Source organism: Barbus barbus, assembly GCF_936440315.1.
Source record: "Barbus barbus genome assembly, chromosome: 21".
Taxonomy (NCBI): domain Eukaryota; kingdom Metazoa; phylum Chordata; class Actinopteri; order Cypriniformes; family Cyprinidae; genus Barbus; species Barbus barbus.
The window spans coordinates 18,884,747-18,906,640 of NC_136749.1; the positions used below are offsets into that span (position 1 = coordinate 18,884,747).

At 35.5% G+C, this 21,894-nt stretch overlaps 1 protein-coding gene across 1 annotated transcript in view; it reads left to right on the forward strand.

Annotated features, from left to right (window-relative positions):
- The first annotated feature begins 2,802 nt into the window (after window positions 1–2,802).
- Window positions 2,803–21,894, forward strand: part of LOC306887639 (uncharacterized protein) — a 34,542-nt gene continuing 15,450 nt past the window's right edge. The window contains exon 1 of the mRNA XM_079445549.1: window positions 2,803–3,032. The gene's annotated coding sequence lies outside the window, so the exon portion shown is untranslated. The remainder of the gene's footprint in view (window positions 3,033–21,894) is intronic.

The following is a 21,894-nucleotide window of genomic DNA, read 5'->3' on the forward strand; positions in this document are numbered from 1 at the left end:
GGACAGACATTAAATCAGACAAAATATATAATATAATAATATTTAAGAAATATCACAATAGCAAGAGTACTTATTGTTATGAATAAGATAAGCTCTTAAACAGACCTTTGATATTCAGCTGTGAAATATTGCTTTAATATAACAAAAGATATTACTGAATAAGTACTGGTCTCAAGTATAGTGGTGTTTTCTTCTTGAATGAATCTGTTTTGAATGAGATGACTGAGTGAGTGATTCAATGAGATGCAGTTACTTGTTGGGAGTTAGGCATTATAAGTAACATAATCCAATTAATTTTTGTAGTATCTAGTAAACAACTAGTAAATACAAATTAAAGGTCACTTTAAAGTACCTTTAAAAAAAATCCAACAAAATTGTCTGGCTTTAATGATATTAATCCATCACGCATACACTTTTAGTTGAAAAATTATTATAAAGCATTTATTTTAAATGAATATACAGATCATATGTAATATAAATAAGTGGTAGAATCAATAGGTAACACTTTAAAAATGGCTACATGTGATCTTAGATGTTTGAGTCTCTATCGCTATTATCAGCTATATAAACTAACTTCACAAGTTTCACTTGTGACTGCACTAATAGAGCAAGATCATTTCATTTATTTGTCCTCTTTCATGGACAAGTACTTTCTTCAGAGTAAATGTGTTTAAATTCCTCATATTCTTTAATCTCTTAAATTTAAACAAAAGAGTTTTGAATCTCGCTGGCTCTCTCTAGAGAGAGAGAAGTGAATCACACTTACTCTGTGTTGTGATTGATTGTTTGCCAGTGATGTCACACATTCATGTGCACATGCTCCACACTCAGGATCAAAGCCTGAGTTGACAAAGAAAGTTGATGATCAGCATCATGGTACCAATAAAGCAGGATTGGAGTGGTTTGGTTTTGTCAACTCGAAACTAATCCTGTAACTCTGAATTTGTTAATCTACCATCATGGTACAGGCCCCAGATGTAAGTGCAGAGGTGTTGTGTGTGCTGTGTAAACATGATGGTTACTGTAGGCCTAATTCTGGACTAAATGTGAACATGCATTTTCTCATCTCACTTGCACACATTTAGTATTCCTCAAAATTAATAAATACAGTGAAATGCAAACTCAGAATATGAAGCAAACTTGCAATAATTAAATAAAATTCTTCTTTTTTTTCTTTTCTTTTCTTTCCTTTTCCTTAATAGCTACAGGGTGTTGAGCTTTTTTCTCCTGCATCCTATCTTTCACGCAATCCAGAATGGCAACACAGCGGAAAGGTTTGTTTGAGCTGTGCTCTCTACTGTACAGACGTGAATTTACATTTTCTTCAACCTGAGGCTTATTCATTTCACTTTTGGTGTGAAAGGGCTTTTTTATTTGCCAAAAATATATAACTTATTTTGATTAAAAACAATCAAACAAGCCAAGCAAAGATGAGAAAAAGTAACGCAAAAGTAACACAAAATTAATGTAATGCATTATTTTCCATAAAAAGTAACAAATTAACACAATTAGTTACTTTTCAAGGAAGCAACAAAATACTGTAATGCATTACTTTTATAAGTAACTTTCCTGTTGCTGTTGTATAAAATATATTTGGGATGCATCATACCTCTTTAGAAAAGCAAAACAATTTTACTTATTTCAAGATTTTCTCAGAACAAGAAGTTACACAAAGAAACACATCACCTGGGAAATTTCAAGACCTACAATACAATGTGCAAGTGAAGTTCCTTTCTTCAGATGATAAGCTAATGCCAAAACTGACTCAGCCTATCTTTTGCTGAGTGTTTTATTGAAACGGAAACCCTGTTTTCCTTCATTCTCAATTATTTCCTAAATTATAGTGTGTTATCTGTTAATACAATGCATAGAGGGGAAGTACGTCCTCCTGGAGCATGACTTATCATTAAAGCCAGCAGGAAACCATTCTCACGGACCCTTCAGTGCAATGGCTTACCAATCATAGTTGTTAAAGCCTTCGTTTGGCCAGCTGTTTTTGAACAAGCATTCAAATAGTAATTTAGAAAGAAGGCTGCTTTGATGTCCCAGATCCTGAATTTTCCATTTTACTCCCCCATTTTAGCCAAATCCCTTATTTAACTTTCCAGACCATCCTAAAACAGACAATCATTGTGTTTCAGTTTCAGTTCATATTTTTTATTTAATCTCCAAATCTAAATCTGAAGACAATGGTGTAAAATCCCTTATGAATAATTTTTAATACATGCTTACTGCGATGGCGTTATATAATGAGGGATTAATTAACTACTGTATCTATAAAAAAAAAACGTTAATTATTTTTATTTCTTTTATTGTTTTGTGATGTTTGACCCCATTACAGAAACAAATACAATGGATAATCATATTTGTACTATTACTTTGTGAGAAAAACTATAATATTTGAATAACATTTGCCTAATGGGTTTTATGAAACGTAAAAATGTAATAGCTATATTAAAACAACTTGAAAGAAAAATCTCATTAGGTTTATTACGTAATTATTTGAACACATCATTGGGGTCTCTGGAATCCCAAGCATACAACAGTAAGTAAATCTTAACAGGACATGAGGGATAACACTTATAAACATTTTAGTGTAACCTAGGCTATATAAAATGTCAATAAACATGAACTATTTCAATGTAGCCTCTAAGACATCCATTTGTTAAGATTGTATTGTATTATGTTATGTAATGAGAGTTTTATGCCAAACTGTACTATACTTATACATTAAACTATACTTAGAGCTAAACAGTGGGAGGGAGAGAATACAGTAGGCGTAAGCTCTTGCCCACTCCTCGCGCACTCGCGACTCGATTGTCTTGAGGTTCTGTCACTGTCGCGCGCTCTGCAGCGCATAGGATAGAGATACAGAGAGTGATTTAGCGGGTTAGCGATCACTTTGGAAGCAGGACACAGGTTCCAAAGAAGTTTACAAAAGGACTTACGTCTGTAAGAGTATCTTGATTGTCCTCGGGACGGAGCACTCCAGAACTTCGATCAGTAAAGTTCAATGCCACTTCTCCAGTAAGGTAAGAAAGTTTACGCTACTCACAATACAGTTGAATGCAATGTAACCTAATACTTTTCATACCGCAAAGGACAAGGTTGATTTCTTGATTGCATTCAATACTTCGCATCTTTGTCCTGTTGAAGTTCCCATCTTCTGTCCTGACCTACTTCTTGAAGTCTGGTTTTGATGAGATTAAGTGATTGCTTTTTCTTAGAGCTCACTCTCAAATTTAATACCAATTTCAAACAAACCATATCACTCCATTGTATAATTAATAGTGTTTAATGTAAATGTACACTTCAAAACATACATACACTGGTAGATTTCATTAGCTCACACAATAACTGTAAAAAAAACAACAACAACTAAGCAAATATCTGACAAAAATAGTGTTTTTCTATAATTAAGGTGCAGTTTGGCTGCTGAAACATGTGCATTGACTTTTTTTGTTGACAAAATCAGACACAGATGTGTTTGTGATATGAAGCAGGTGCTGCTTTATCCATCTTGTTTTTTCCATCAAAATGACATTTTTTATAATTTGCATAACAAAACAGCATACAGAATATTATTTAAAAATTACTTGTATTTTGTGTGTGATGCCTGTCATAGTACAAATATCTGAGTCACGGCTGTTATTGAAGGAGAATGGTGGAATGACACACACATTTTTATCTTTTTGTGAGTCATATCAGAGGCTCTGACAATATTTTTTGTTCTTTTGTTGTTGATCTAACAGATTTTTAGCATTGCATGCTATTTGAGTATTTCTTCACTAACATTCTAAAGTATCAGGCGCTTGCAAATACAAACAAACCCCAGCCCTGCAAAACCACAATTGGCCAAAAGCATATTAGATCCAGGAAATGCTGACCTTGACCTTGTTTCTAGATGATTCCAGACAATTAAAATGAGTCCACTACCTGTTTTGCCATCTTTTTATTCCAGACCACAATATCCCCTAAAACAGGTCAGACTTATGAATAGGAGCTCAGAAAAAAAATCACTTGTACCTGCCAATGGTTCCACATCTGGAGAGCAGAGACTCTAATTGATTTCCACAGGAGAAACGTTTCACCTTGACAGCAGCATACTGAGTTCCTCATAAAAAAACATCTGCTGTGGATATGATTTCTTTGTTGGGTCATGAGCACTGGGTTGGCACAGACTCTTTAACTTTCTTTAACTGAAATTCTTCAGATTACGCCAGGGGGTCTTGGTTCAGTAGTTCACAGCTGTTTGTGTTATGAGATAAATTATGTCGTGAAATTAATCATAAATTAGCAGCTAATAAACTGCTATTGTTTTCTGTAAAACAATCTGATATGTAAACATTCAAAAAAATAACTTTATATCTGATTTTAAGTTTTGTAAATCTTTAAACTGGCTTTTTATGTGTTTAAATCCTTAGCCGTAACCTTCCACATGTCAAAAATGGACTTTATATGAGTTCAGGGTGAAATAAAAGAGCACAGAGAAAAGAACATACAGAGGTCAGTGATGATGAGATGGGGGTGTTGTGTTAACAGATGAAGACGGTGGGTAATATTTCCACCACATGCTTACATAAGCCTCTCTAACTCATGCTTTTTGCAGGCAGAGGCCTAAGGAGGGCTTTCGATCTGTGGGCTTCTGCCTAAAGCCGTTCCCATTTCTTTATTTGTCCATTGCTGGACTTTTCTGCATTTTTGTTCATTCGTTTTGCATTTTTGTTTGCACATCCCTGTTTATTTTCACTGCGGAACCACCACAGAGTTGTAGTCAGTGAGAAGATCTCTGATCTGAAAGTTGGTCGGTCTTGGAGAGAATTGAAGCACAGCCGCAGAGCTGGTAGTCATTAGGAGAGGGGAGAGTGACTCCGATGTTGTTTTGCACGGTCTGTTTGCACAGAAGAAAAGAGAAACATAGTTGTGTTTGTAAATCTCATACAAGTGTTTAAGTGGAGAGCTCTTGAAAAATGATCACGGCAGCTGGCAGTAAAGCTCATTTTGGGATTGTTGCGATATAGAAAAGGGCTATGATTTACAACAGTTATATCTGTCATTCCCTCCAGGCAAAACAAAGCCATTGTTGCATAAAAATCTGGTCCTTAATATTTGGAATTGACATTTGAACTCAGACTTGCAGCCATTGATTCTACCGCTGTCCTCCCGCTGTCTCAGGGTTGTATTTTAAATCAGGTAGACGACAGGGGGAAAATAATAATCCTTTTCCTTTTGCTTTAGTATTATGGAAAAGGCATACTGGCACTGTGCTGAAGTTTGTCCCATGAGATCCAATCGGAAAATTCATTGTGGTAAAATATGAGGTCAGGACAAACTGTCTTTTTATGTATGTGGGGGACACACAGAAATAGAGAGATTTGACTTTATACACGTGTATTGGGAGTATGCGGTGGTGTCTACCGAAGGGAAATGGTCACTGGATGACAGACCTGTATTTTCTCTCAAGATGTTTCCTTTTGTTTGTCTCTGGTAAACTCCCTGGTGTTCATCAGAATGAGAGGAGGAGACTGTAGAGACCTGAGGACTTGGATATTTTTATTTATCTTACAGACAATGAACTGTAAACATCAATACATTAAGTAATGTATCCTCAAGCACAAGCACGTCTGATTTGCATGGAAAAAATGTCATTTCATTCGGATTCAGATTTTGTTGGCAGCACAGGAAATTGCCTTTGTGTTTCCTCTGTTACTCTCTCTGTGTCTTCTCTTGTGCCCAGGACATCCTGAGACCAGAATCTGGCAAATACCTGCCCTCTTTTTCTGTCTCTCCTTCTCACTCTCATCCTGTTTTTTTCTGCCTTGTTGTTGAAGATACACGACCTGCGCATATCAGATTCATAGTCTTTAGATGCATTTAAAATCTGCCAATTAGTAAAGATATATAAATATTCATAAGTTTGAGGTCAGTACAAATTTTAAGAAAATAATACTTTGAGTGAGGAAGCAATAAACTGTTAAAAAGTGACAGTAAGCCATTTATGTTACAAAAGATTCCTAGTTCAAATAAATTGTGTTTTTTAACCTATTCATCAAAAATACAGAAAAAATATTATGTCTGCAGAATATTTTAATCACATAGTAAAAATTATGAAGTAAAGTTTGGAGTCAGTACTCTTTTTTTTTTTTTTTTTACAATATTTATATTTAGCAAGAGCGCATTAAATTGATCAAGTGACAGTAAAGACATTACAAAAGATTTCAATTAAATGCTGTTCAATTAAATGAAAATTCAGCTTCAGCCATCAGGAATAAACTTAAATTTTACAATATACTAAATTAGAAAACATTTATTTCATGCAATAATATTTAACAATATTTCTGAGTATTTTTGACCAACTAAATTCAGCTTTGGTGAGCATAAGTGCCTTTCATAATAAACTGTAGAAAACCTCAGTATGGCAAGGGACTCTTTAACATTTAAGAAACCTCTGGATTGGGGTTAAAATATTGTCTTCGTTGTGACGGGAGTGAGAGGAGGAGGAGAATCTAGAAGTATCTCCATGGACTTACCTTCAGGGCAGACAGAGAGCGATGCGTTTCTTTTTCTCTGGTGAAAACCTCTTTACTTGCAAATGCTCAGATTCATAAACATCTGGTTATTTTTTTCAGCTGTAAAAAGGCGATGAGAAGACAGTTTTAATAAGGAGCAGGCTTCCTCCTCACTCTCCAGAAGGGGTCTGCAGCGATGGCTATTGAGTAAATCAGAAAGCTTTAGGAGGATTGTACTGGCAGCAAATGGACTTCCTCTGGGGAGATAAGTGATGGCAAATGGGTGATGCAGTGATATTGTGTGGTACCAAATCCCTGAATTCCCTCATTCAAACGTTATCTCAGCATTATCCCCATGCACACATTTTATCGAAAGCTATAAGAGAAGCAGATCTTTAATTTAGTGTTGCTTTGCAAAGATATTTTGCCTGAAAACTATGAAGGCTTTGGTTTCATCACGCACCTGGATTCAGTCCTAATGCCTTTTCTGAGTGCTGCACTCCTCTTTGCACTTAAGGGAGGCTCAGTGTTGTATGTCACACTCGCTTGAATAGATCCAGGCCTGATCCAAATCTGAAATCTGAAAATGTAATAAATAAAATTAGGAAAAAATATGAATAAATAAAAATATTAAATTATATTAAAATTAAAAATATGAACATGAATTCATTCATCACAGCATTAGCTTTATCATCAGTACAACCTACTGCACTTCGTCCATCTGTCTGCACAGGCATAGCGGCTACCTCATTCTGATCCAAATGTTTGTTATTCTGTCTCATAAATAAATGGGCCTCTTAAGGTAAATTCCTGTGTGGGACAGCTTTACTATACCCAGGACATCCAGTACTGCCCAGAGCGTACAATAATAAAACACCACAGACAAGGGAAAATAACACACATATGAAAAGTTCCTTAACTGCACAGATTGAGCTTGAGTCCATATTAGTGTTTGCAAATAAATTTCCCAGCCAACAGCATGTTGGTGCTTATTGTACATAGTTAAATAAACTTGAATAGTTTATTTAACACTTGTTTAGAACATTCCCTGAATAGTGAAGCAAAAGAGGTTTACTCTGTGTGGACTGCTTGTTTTGTCTAAAAGACTAGCCTAAATGATTATATTGTTAGATTGACCATATCACTGCTATTTTTAAAATTATATTAATCCATCTAGTTCTATATTGGAACATGGTTCCTTTGCAGTATGGAAAAGTATGGAAATTGATTTTAGTAATTTGCAGATCTGGATAAATTTGGAAAAATACAGGGAATTTTTTAAAACAGTTAAAGCTGAAGTTTTATTCATAGTCTCTAAATATCCCTGTTAAAAAAAAACAGTGTATGCTGCTTAGGTATGCTGGTCTTTAGTTGGTCATTAGGTGGTCCTGAGCAGGACCTAGTTGCGTTTTTTCAACAGGAAATGTGATCTTTAAATCTTAAAATACATTTTTTACAAAATCTCTATACATTTTTTTTTTTTTTTTTTTCTAAGAATGACTGGAAAAGGAATGGAAATTCATTGGTCAGAGGTTTTAAGGAACCCGTCTAAACAATTAATCACTTAAACTCATGTAGTCTATTGTAAATTTCACGTTTTGATGTTTGATGTCACTTCTAAAATGTTGGATTTGAGCTCATATTTCTATTATTTCACTGCACGATTCCACAGTTGTTACGTTGATGGTGCTGACAGAAGTTCTTTCAGAAAAATGTCCCTCACCGAGAGGTTGCTCAGCTGACTCCACAGCTGTGATTTTGGGTCTCCAGTCTGCATGGAGTGATGTTCCTTTGGGTCCTATTGGGACCGCGGCACTCTTTTTCTCCTCCTTTCTTTCTCTCGCATGTGTTCTGACTGTACGCCCAGACTCCTGAGGGCCTCACATGCACAAGCCAGCTCTGCGCTCATGGAAATCTGCAATCAATTTAGCCAGCAGGGGAGGGGGCGTCACACTAGAGACCCCCCATTTTAAGAGAGCTGTGTATATACGTGCACGTGGAGTTCAAGTACGCTCATGTGGGCTTGTGACGATTGACTTGGCTGTTTCTTTACACACATAGACATTTGTTCAGCATTTCCTCTCTGTGGATGACATACTGTACACTTTGTTGAACTGACAGAGGAAATGCAGCCCATCTTTGTCCCATAGTCTAAGCTACTGGCCAATCATTCATGAAATTGTGATTGACGTGCCGGTGCAGCTGGAGCTAAAATTGAACTCAGTCTTCTTCTTATCAGTCTTCGGCAACAATCATTGTGACAGAAGTTTCAGAGAGCAATTACCTAAACTGGGTCAAAGTCCCAAGTGCAATAAGCAGAATATTATAAGAGTCTGGATTTTTAGAGTATCTAGTTTTCCTTTTTTTTGCATGCAATGGAAGAATAGTGTCCACTTGTTTATTGTCACTGAAATTAAGAGGGTAACCTCATGTCTCCCTTTGGGAAGAAACAAAAACTGAAAAACATCCTTGTAATTTCTCTCAAAGCCTCTTTCTTAAACAAAAGCTGTTTACAGAACTTAAAATCTCAGACTGTCATAATTAGTTTCTCATGCCCTTTAGATTTAAAATTGCTTGCATATCTTAACACTAAAACTTAAAACAATTTGGAGCTCATAGTGTTTTGATTAAGGACAGTTGATAAAGAACTAACAAATAAACCTTTTGTAAAGTGCACAGTAAATTTTGCATGGATTTGAGGTGAGGGTTTATATGTGAAATAATAACATTTACATTTATCCATTTAGCAGGCACTTTTCTCCAAAGCAACTTACAATACATTGAAAATAAAAGATAACTTAAAAATGGTGACATGAACTGATTCAAGTCAAAAAAATTATTTTACAATCACTGAACCAAAATATATAAATTCATTTATACCAGCAAACCTAATTGTTACGGGTTAAATCAGGTACAAACAGCACAAATAATATACTAAAATACATTTATTTCATGCTAACTATACTACAGTCATTTACATCTCTATGTACTTACTTATTAAAAATACCCTGCAATTGTACTTTTAGTATACTAAACTGGTATACTTTAAAGTTTAAAGTATACTAATTTTAATATTAATACTAATTCTGTACTATATGCACTTTAATTGCGCAGAAGTATTTCTGAGGTCCAACTGAAGATACACTGAAGTATATTTGATTGTGCTGAAGTGGAATTATTGCAAGTATACTTTAGGTACTGATATTATTCAAAGATCACACAATCCTCATCAGTAGGGACATTAAAACACATTTTAGGCTTAATATTAAAAAATGTGTTTAATTAAAAAATAAGTTTCATTAAAATGTTTAAATCAGTAAGTCTTGAGCGGTATGTCAGTAAATATGTTAATAGATTTGAACTCTATAATTAGTATGAAATAAATATTTTTAAATGTATTACTTTTTAGGTTTTTTAAGGTAACAATAGCAAGTCACCACTTTCTACAGTGTATATAAAAATAAACAATAAACACTTTAAAAATCAATATGTACTGTGTAAACCTGCTGGTTTTAGAACTGAAAATTCTTTTAAAGACCATCTATTGAAAATAATGGCAACTAATGATGAGTTCAAAGTGGCTCTCTAACAATGATTCTGCAGTATGAACAGGTTAAATGAGTCGCTCGTATACTTTAGTGAGTCTGTCTTGATATTAGTGGGTGGACATCTCAGACCACACTGGAGGCAGAGAGGAAGAGGAGGAGTAGAGGAAGAGGTAAGCTAGGAAACATTTCCGGTGTTGTCATGCTGCAGTGTTAATCAACATTCCATTAGAATTATTGTCAAATTCCTGTTTGGAAAACATTCATATGAGGAATACTTCAGATGTCATAGTTTTGAGTCATGAAGGTGGATGTTTGATTCACTTTACACTTAAACATACAGGCAATAATAACACTTATCAACCGTTTCAAATGATAAAATTTACATTAAATTTAAAAAAAGGACTTTGAATTAAATGCAAAGTTGTTTTTTTCTGCTTTGGTTTTTGCCTCTACGTGTTCTGGGCCATATAAATTATGGCCCATGTAATTATGGTGGTGCTTGGTCATGTCTTTTAAAAGAGCTCAAACCTCAGAAGTGCCCATCTCTTTAACTTCTCTGCCTTTGAGGGTTTGGTTTAGCATGGCGACACTCATCAAAGTTCGTGAACGTGAGTATGTGTGCTTTTATGTGAATATAATTTGATTGTGTGCGGTTGTGTGCACCTATACTTGAAAAAATATGTCCGAGCATATTAAAAAAAAACCTGTATTTGTATAGAAATGTGTTTTGTTTGTTTGGCCACCACGTGTCTCAGGCCCAGTGAAGCCACAGTCATGTAGTCTGTGGTTATATGGTCGGCAGTGTCTAGCAGGAACCAGCTGTCAAACTGTGAGGTCCCCCACAAGGCATCAGGAGCTCTCGGCTCCATGCCTTTAAATGGCAGAAAACTTAACACCACTTAAAACACTCCTGCTTAAATATCACAACAGACAAAGCCAAAAATAAAGACTCATCTGTCCATTTTTGGTCGCACTGACTACGCCGCTTTAAAACGCCCTGAATCACAAAACACACCCTGATGAGAAAGTTTTTCTGTTTATATGGGACTGATGTCTTTTCTGACTCTTAAGAATGTACATCAGCATGACCACAACACAACTGTTGTGATGACAGCGTTCTTATCGTATAGTGTCTGTGCGACTGTAGTTTCCTCCAGGCGTGAGGTCATGCGGGTATAGTGGCTGTGACATAAGCCAGCTGGCACAAAACCACCTCGGGACTAGAATCAGTTACCGCTCGCCAACACAAACACACAAGGTCAACTTTGCCTCCGAGATACATGAAGCGGACGCAGGGGTGTGGTTGCTGATGGATATCTGGAAACAGGCTCTTTGATGTGTGGAGCGGTCAGGTCGGTCCCTGCGGCCCGTGCGAGTGTGGAAGCTGTCTGACCCCAGAGAGATGGCGGGTGTTAAGAGAGAGCGATAAAGTAGGAAGGGCCCCCACGTATCCTGTTTTTCTCTTTTTAGAGGAGCTACAGACCAAGTATGACATAAGCTTCTGTTCCATAGCCAAACCCAATGAGGCCAGACACTGTCAGTCTCACAGAATCCTGCAGCTAGATCTGAAACTTTTAACAATTAATTGAACAGATGTTTATTTTTCAATCATGTTCCCCTATGTCTTTGTAAACCTGTTTGGATTTATTTTGTGAAGCACAAAAGGAGGGGACTACTGTGGGACTAGAGCTTTCTAAAAGACCACAAACACACCATAAAAGCATCAAGATTGTACAATTAACAAAGAATCAATGCTGTAAATAAATGTAGGTCTGTTCCTCTCTCAAAGCTATTATATGGTTTCAGAACAGGGATTTTCAAACTGTTTTATGCCAAAGACCAGGGTTGCTTCTAGTCTTTCATCAGTACTATCTTACAAACCCCCATCAAAAAGTGTGGCACCCATAGACTCGCGGACCTTTCCTGATCTCATCCCTCTCTCTCTCCCACTTCACTTCCTGTCACTATCACTAGATAGATTTCACGTAACTTCACACCCTTATAGGAACGCCCACCTCGAGGGCAAAACAAGGCTTTGCCCCACTGACCGCCAGTTATTTTTACGCGGTTTGCATTAAGTGGTAATGTAGTAAAATGCTGATATTAAAAGGCAAAATTATGTATACACCTTACTGATGATGCATACTTGGTACAGGCAAGCAGATGAACCCAGAATATAAACAACACGCAAAGTTTCACATTATTAAAAAAAACACGGAACCATTTAGCACATAACGTTCATATTCCGGGCTCATCTGCTTGCCTGTATAAAGTAAGCGTAATCAATCAGGTTTGTACTGAATTTGGTTCTTTTAAAATCAGTTTTAAATACATTAAGGCACTTTAAGTGTTTTTCACAAAGTTTTGTCACACTGTTTAATGATTGAAATATTGTGCCAGGTGCATATAATAAAGACTTCCTTTCAAAAATATTAAGGCAGCTATATGTTTCATGTGTAGAGATATTTTTTATACTGTATTTAATAGTAAGTGTGAAATCATAAATGTTGTTCCATAATTAAAATATGACCTTTTATTTGTCATTGTACTAAATCAATAATAAAGATGATTACATGCATTTTACATACACACACACATTTGCATTTGCATGTTTTGTTCCTTAAATAAAATGTATTAAAAACACTAGAAATAGAAAACACATAAAAGACCTTAAAATGTAATTCACAAATACAAAAACACTTGATGGTTATTTTAGGAGGCATGTTTAGTCATTCAGATTTTCTTTCTCAGGCAGTTCTTTACAGCGGTGTTTATATGGTTTCCATCACAATTTCTTGGGCAACAGCATGTGAAAGCTGGTATAGGGGTGTTTTAACTTAAGGCTTGGCAGACAGCAGCCAACATGTCACTTCATCTGCTAAGAGTGTTTGGGTTTGAGACCTCTGTTACTCATACTGTGAAGAACAGTATTACAAATCCATCTGTGCTGCGAACCGTCATTCCCCTCGAAGCTCTGTGTTTTGTCTTTTGGTTAAAAGTAAAAACAGAAACGTGTTGCTGTTTGCAGAAAGGAACGAATTGTGCTGCGTTTGTGGCATAACCTAAAAGCAATGCAGAAATAGAGAGCTCGAGACAAAGAGACTTTGGGGAGAAATTAGTGTCTGTGAAAATTGAACAGTGTCTAATAAGGCCTCAAAGGTCAGAGTTCAATATTCCAGCTATTCCTATTCATCAAAAGTGGAGATGCTTCTGTTGTTCTCTCACCATTGTGTATTTACTGCTAAATTATAAGATTTGAAATTATATATTTTTTGAAAATTACATCAATGTAAAGTACACTTTTCACAAAGTAAAAACTAATAAATAAATAAAATAAATATTTTTGAACCTAATCTAAATGAAATGTCTTTGCAAAGTCGCATTCCAACTGAAATGTATCCACTGACACTTGAGATGCATCAGAACACTCTAGCTGCCCGTTTATGTGATTTTCCATTGTAATTATGGCTTGTATGGCCCGTAAGTGGATATTCTGGTGGTTTCGACCCGGTCCCTATATGACGCCTTCCTACAATCCCACCAAACTCTGCTGTTCTTGTGTGGCTGTAATGTTTTTTTATGAGGTAGATAATGTACGTAAACAAAATTGCACCAAGCTGCATAAAACCAGCCAGCTCAAATCGAGAAGCATTTGGCGTGAGAATTATTTTTCTAGTAGAGACATAAACATATGATTTTACAGTGTGAATCTGCAACACAAAATATTCATAGTGAGTCAGTGGGTTTGTCAAACCCAAGCATTTACCATAGAAATACACATTTCCACAGCCTCTGAGATTAGTGTAGCATTAAACATGGAAAAACGGGTGGGGTTCAATATTGTACTGACTCACTACCCCTGGTTTATTGATGAGGGGTTCACTACCCCCAACCCCCAGACTTAAAGACTCATAGACACACACTATGTGGCGCTACACTGAACTCAGACCACAGCCAGCTAAACACTCTGTGGTGCGGAGGCTGAGAGCGTGTTTTGAAATTCAGCCCCAGATGTTTTATATTATGGGCTTTTATGCCAGTTTACCGTAACTTAGATTTACTGGTTTAACTGGAGTTAGTTTGTCTGAGCCTGAACTGAGGTTTTGGTCAGATGACCGTCAGCTCTGTATTATACCTTTACCTCATTTCTTTGCTCTTTCTGGCAAGGTAAACAACAGTGTGGCATCTGTACTGCCAGAACAGGAGCGGGTCAGCAGCAGATCGTTGTTATAATAGACTATAGTAACCCTTCGCTCACTCTCAGTCTGTTGAGATGTTTTTATAAAGTTGTTTTCACTGAGGTTGAATGTGATTGAAACTGAGTTTGACTTTGGTTTGAGTGGTTGCTGCAGTCATGAACTCTGTCTCCTTTTGGCTTAAGATTAATGCATACTAGCTCAAACAACAATCGTTATAATCCTACAATAATGTAAAGTCAGATGATCGTGTAAGAAATAGGTGTGCATAAAACAAATTTAATGCACAATGCTGAGGCAAAGAACCATCCGATGTGAAGCTAGGTGGGTATAAAAATCGTTTATGCTGCTTATATCATTGTGACTTGCCAGCATGGAGGAGTTAAAAGTGTTGCTGATGTTTGGAAAAAAAAACTTGGTGTGTCCACCAAAGTGTCGTTTTCTTGAGCCTAGTCTATTTTATCGATTGTTTTCAATGGAAGCATTTCGTGTTATTCGTGTTAAGCATTTTCTGTGCACCAAGAGTTGAAAAATGTTAAACTTTGTGGAAAATTCATCACTTGCCACTATCACTTTTTATCTAGCGGTCCAATCACAGTGGAGGAGGGACAGGGCAAATACCACACTAACCAACTGTCATATCCTACTTGCACTACAACTAAATAACAATGGAGAAGAAGTTAATATTGCTTGTCTCAGAGTATTCATGTCTGTACCAGATGGAATTGCTGGAATAGCACCAATATTGATAAGAAAGATAATGCTTGGAGAAGTATTTCATTAGTGTAAGAGTGGAAGTGTGAATTACCTGCATCTCTGAAGCTGTGAGTTTCTTCAAAACATGTTACCACCTTATTGCCGAGAAATATATAATGACATATAATTATCATAATGATTTTTTTTGATAATGGCTGATAATATTAAACTTTATTCATTTACAAATAAATGAATAAATATTGCTTTGACTATTATATAACTTTTTTTGGTGATTAGTTTACACTGTAAAAAATATCTGTGACATTTACCATAAAATACAGACAGCTGTGGTTGCCAGAACTTTACCGTAAAAAATATGGTAGCAACATTTTAGGTTTTACAGTCTGAATATAAATTCACAGTAAAAAAAAAAAAACAACAACAAAAAAACATATTCCTAATGAAATACTAATATGTTTTGTAACTTTGTAATACACTGATAAACATAGTTATTTCAATCAATGCAGGAAATTCTGGGAATGTCAATGTAAGGGTTTTCACTGTAAATTATGCAATGACTTGTTCTTTTTCACTTCCAAAAACCGTTTTTGGTAACACTTCACTTAAAGTCTTAATGCATTATAAAAGTAGTTATAATACATTAATTATGCCTTGTAATGCACCTTATAATGCATTGTACAATCTAATGAATAATTGTAACCACAGTTGATATATTCTAACACTTATCAATTCATTGTTACACTATGCATTTTAAATTTGGTTATAATTATTTAGGACGAGATATAACATATTACAACACATATTATGAATAATTATAATGCATTATGCCTTTAATAACCCTTTATAATGCAATTTACATGAAGGCTTTAAGGAAAGTTTTACCCCATTTTTTGGTATTTTACTGTAAAATTACTTTAACTGTAATTATAGTTATTCACCATATACAGTACAGTTTACAGTATTTACTAATTTTGACTGCAGCATTTTTACAGTCTTTTACTGTTAAAAATCACGCTCATATATATATAAAATTTAAGTCGTAAATAAAACAAAGATAATTGGAGTATGTTTTATCAGAAAATACTATTTCAGTCTTTCTATTTCAAAATTTCACATTTAATTCAATGTGTAACTTGCAGTTTCTTTGTAAAAAAAAAAAAATTTACTAGCAATTTCCGAATGAAAATAGTTTCAAAGTAAATCCTACACTAATTTTTTTAGTGTACGAAATTGACCTATCAAGTACTCCAGAGAGCAATAAACTGTTCTGCTTGAGTGCAACAAACTATTAAGATCCAATTAAATCTAATGAAATGTAAAAACTGCAATCTCAAATAAAATGCAACAATAAATTGTGTGTATGAACAGACGCTTTGAGAAGCAGACTTACAGTATATGACCTCACTCACAGATAAGCTTCAGCTGGCTGTGCTCCCAAAGATCTGGTTACTGTTGTGTTGTCACTACATCTTTCTTAAAACAGAAGGGCCGAATACACTGACTTTCCAGCTGTATTTCGCTCATTTTCCGAATGGCCATGAATTTGTGTTCAGTCCTGTATCTTCCAAGTCCTGATGTCAGTTTTGGACACTCTCTTGAGGGGCGTAGAGGTTTATGTGTTATTTTTACAAGTAATACACAAATCTCATTCTTTGTTGAAATTCTTAGCTTAGCTCATTCTTAGCTTATTTTTCTCATTTTCCAGCCTTTCCCTAATATACTTCATAGCAGGTTTGGCAGTCTCAGTATATGTGTTTCTTTGCGTGAATGAGCGCGTGTTAGTTGGATCCTGCCAGGATATCTGCTCTTTGCTACATTTGTCAGTGGTCTGTGGAACTGGAGGAGAACTGGAATGATTATATGAGATGTTATATGAGAGACTATTTATGCATGCGGGTCCATAGGGTCCAGAGCTATTATGCAACCTTTCTCCTCCTCTCGCTTTCTGGCTGTCTTTTTTGATGGCTCCTTTTTCTTTTCTTCTTATTTTCCTTTCACTGTGTCCCTCCGTTCCAAATAATGACTAATATTTTCTCCTTAAATTAGCATGCGGCCCCAAGCAGTTGAAGAGAGGGACAGGAAAGAAAATAAGGAAATCTGATCAATGCCATGTGCTTCTAACCCCATGCACCAGCATCAAAACCTAAAGCCTTTTTAATCAAAATTTAATTCACTCCAATCAAAGCTGAAATAGACTTACGAGAAACTGTGACTGCATGTTCTTTTTTTGTGTTCCAAAAGTAGTTTGCAAAAAGTCTACTAGGTACTCTTAGGCTAGTTTCATGCCCATCTGACCTCGTCGGACACATTTCAGGGGGCTGATCACAAAAGATGTTAAATGGAGACGCTAAATAGATCAGTAAAGGTATCTAAAGAGGCGTTTTGAACATTTGGACATGGACAATGCACATGGCAGGATGTTTAAAGACAGCATGAGGCATAACACTATGGAGCAAACACTGCTGTATGCTGTATTGAAGGACAATGTTACACAATGTTTTAAGGTATATAAACTGTTGTTCTTTAAGTATTTGTGGGTCAAAGATGTGATGATGTCCGCATCAAAAGAAATTTACAAAAGTGATTTTATGTCCATAGAAAGCACATTAAATGTTAGTAAAGTGTCTACTTTTAATGTTTCAAATTAATTTTTGGAGAATAAAATGTCAAAGTTTGGTTGAAATAATGTTACATTGTCATTAAGTGTAACACAATATTTATGTAAAAATTCAAACAACATGCTTATTTTGACTTGTGCATATTAAAATATATAAAAGAATAAAAGAAAAAAAATTCTTACTGACAAGTGGGCAAAACCTAGGATAGTGTCAATTTTAAAAATGTAAAATTACAACTAATTACTATTTGGGGTGAAAGTAATTAGTCTTTTAAATTAATTTCTGTTGTAAATATGCCTGACAAGACTGTTACACTGAATGACATTTTAGTGGGTGTCTTCTGTAAATCAGGGAAAAATGTATAATATTTATTTTTTCTCAGAAAAACAAAAACTAAATTGCAATTAAATTAAACGGAAAACTTTTTAAACAACAATTTAAAGCAGCATTACACTTGTTTTTATGCTTAAACCCTTTTTCGTCTTTGACCCTTGTTCCAATTTGATACTGAATCTCTATTTGTAGGAAATATACTCTGTTTTCTAAGAATAATGCTGTCTGTTTGAAAGAAAGAAGTAAAGAAAGAAAGAACACAGATGGCAAAAATAGTAATAACACTAGCTATGCTCTTCCCAAATTCAGCCATCAATAAATAGACTGATGCAAGTCTCTTGAACCTAAAGGATAGAACCAGAAACAATTAAGTTCATGTCAAATCAGATGAAACAGACAAATGACTCGTGGTACATTGAGCGAAATTGAGCTGGGAAATCTGTGATGGCTCTTACTGAGTAAGTCTGATTCAAACTCACGAGCAAGTTTAAGGCTGTTTCATTAATCTTTTTGACTTACTTGTTAAATAAAACCAGTTTATAACAGACATTTTTTTGGGCATCGTGTCACATGCTTAGTTCCGTAGCAAACATGCGAACACTCTAAAGTGATATTGACGCATACAAAGTCTTCCCAGTTGTCTAGAATTATAATTATTATCATATGAAATAAAACAGTCAAAATCACTTCCCCTTTCCCCCCTCCCTTGACTTTGGACTCTTCCCGAGCATGAGGACTGCGCTTTACTGATCCAGCCAGAAACAGATGACTACATGTGTTTTCATTCATTTTCCATTCTGTCCTTATCTTCACCCAGGAGCAGCATTGTGGGGCCTTTTAAATGACAGAACGTCTTTGGTTTGGGTGATCAGAACGCTCTCACTCACGCTACTACTCGGATATGGAACATTTGACATTTGTGAGTGTGTCCCCCAAAAATATCCTTCCGTATGGTACTCATTTTTAATGTAGCACCAATCCTTGTTGTCAGATGCAAACAAAATGTTGATGAAAGAAATCCCTCACTCTCTCTCCCTTCTTGTTTGTGCCGTGTAATGCGTCCTCCCCATAATTTGTCCACATGAAAGCAGTCGAATGTGGGCACGGCATCTGTTCAGCTCATTAAAATCAACTCATGGTTTAATACTGCACCTTTCAAAGCCCTGCAGCCCTGCAACAGTTTAGCAAGAGCGATCAAACTTACTTTAATCTTACTTGGAACTCCAGGCTGTGACTCAAATGGACAATGCTACAAAAAGGAAAATATTTGCAACTGCAATTTAAAATCTTGACAGTTAAACTTGTTTTTCCTGCAAGCAGCAACTAACGGACAGTGAAGGACTGATTCATGCACAAATGACTCTTATCAACTGGTTCTTTTTCATAAGTCACTCGCAATATACTTGCAAATCACTTGCAATGTATTAAATTGTTAGTTAATAGGTTAAATCTGTCAGTCAGTGAAACATTACTAAGGTCACAACAAAAAGTCCCTTTTTTTGTGATGTCAGTCAGGAAACCATTACTGTGATGTATTTGTGAGACTTGCATCCGTACATTTACTGATTACTTGTTTATATGACATTGTTTATTTTATATTCTTCTATATTAATATTATCGGTTATTGTTTGCCATAATGAAATGTAATTGTAATGTTAAATCAACTGTAAAGAAAACTTATTTTGGGAGTAAGACCAATTCTAGATGTTTTCATATTCACGTTGCATCCTCCTCCTAGATGGAGATATAACACCTGCACTGTAAAAAAAAAAAAAAACTTCAAAGTTTAAGGTAACCAGCTTCAGCAGATTTTTGAGTTTTCTCTACTTCTTGTTTTAAGTTTAAACAACAAAAAGTTGAGAAATTTCCTAAAAAATAAGTTGAGAAAATTCAAAAATCTGCTGAAGCTGGTTACCTTAAACTTTTAAGTTGGCTCAACTCTTTTTTTCTTTTACAGTGTGCTTTATAAGCTAACATGAATATTTTAACATTTCTGTCATGGCAACTCTCTGAAGATTTTAGCATAGTAATGGATATGACAGTGTTAATGTATTTGGTCTTGGCGGAATAGGTCTGCTATGCTGCTGCTGCTGAATTGCAGCTGCTGTTGGTTATTGCTTGTAGATTAATGCTGCTGCTGCAAGCAAATACAGGAACTTGCTAATGCCAATACATACATCGATACAGTGCTGTGAGCATTTAAGACATACTGCTGCTGCACAAATAGATTATAAAATAGCCCGTAGTTGATCTATACAGGTGGAGCTGGGGAAGGTGGAGGGTTTCAAAATGCACAAGTGAATGATAACCAGCCATTTAAATGTAAAGCAGAAAGCTCATTGGCTGCATATGCAACATGAACTAATCAGCTTGTGCCAAGTCGTTTAATGCTGTGAATATCATCAGTTTACGTTAAGGATGTTAAACATGTTAAGAGTTTCATGACAGAACTTGGCATTAATATTATGTCATAAACTCATGTGATGGATTTTGTATCGAGGTAGCACTTGAACAGTCAGCATCCTTACACATGCCAAATATCCTGCTAGAGACAAGTACACAATTTCCCAAAAAAATCCATCTGCTTCTGCATAAAACTGTTGTTTACTTAGATGTAAATGCAATTAATGCAGCCTCAGGTTCAGAGTAGATTTAAACCACTTGTTTGTCACAGATTCTGTCGCGGTGCACTGCTCATTAAACATGCTCCTAGTTTCTCAGCTCACAGGAATCCTAATGTGGTCACGAACACTTTTTCTAATGAAGTCCTGAAAAAAACCCCCAGAAAGAACAGGGATAATATACTCCACCCCAGTAAGGGGACCTATAAAATCCTATAGCTCTTAATGAAAACATGACATCTCCCACAATATTCTGGTCTCTTTCATTCTGTTTGTGTCTAGTTTGATTTAGGATTTGCATTTGATTATGATGAACTGACTTCATATGAATTTTTCAGAAGTTTTAGTGTTATTGTGCAAAAGTTGTTTCTTTATTAATTTTCAAACCAAACAGGCAGTGATGATTTGTGATTCACTTTAAAGAGTTTCCTTCACTTATAAAGTATACTAGACCAGGGGTTTAAGTAATTTTTAATGCCACAGACTCCCAAATATGATGTTCCTCTTGGGAGCAACCCTCTTGCTAAAATATAAAGGCAGCCATATATTTTAATGTATGCTCATTTCATCTGCATATAAAACATCAGAAAAACGTGTAAAATATCATCTGGAAAATGTACAAGTTAGAAATGTATCTATTGATAAAATAAAATAAGTTTAAAGTATTTTATTTATTTAGAATGATTCATTTTTCATTAAGAAATTATTTCAACTCCAAAAATATTGTTACGAAAGAATGAGTTTATTTTTACGGTGGTCAGATATTTTGGACATCGCAAATGTCAATCAAACCAAACAAGCAGGGATGATTCCGCTCATACAGTCTACTAAATGCCATTTCATATTTATTTAATTTATTAGTTTTACATATAATAATATAAATTAGATTTCAAACCCTTTCGCAGACACAGAACTACAAATTCGTTTTATGTTTTGGAATTCCATTCCTCTTGTTTTTTTCCTTACATTCCTTCTATGTTTTTTCAATATAGTACTTATTTTATAAGACAGAACACAATGTTTTCATTCCAGGTGATGTTTGCTAACCTTCTTAGACACAATAGTAATTCCACTAGGTGTCCAGACAGGGAAAGTTAACACTGTGACACTTCAGGGTTTGCAGTTGTCCTATACTGGAGGAAAAAACTCCTTATAGAGCTAGTATGTATCCTGAGATTGTTCTGAAGACTGTGTGTGTGTGTGAGAGCATGTGCTCATAAAGCTGCTGTTAGTCTCAGAAATCCTCCCCATGGGAGACTTGTCTGTCCCTTTCCTACGGAGTGCCTAAAGCATCCTCATAAATAAAACCAGATGGCTTCAATATGTCTTAAAATGGAAGGAGAGTTTTGCAT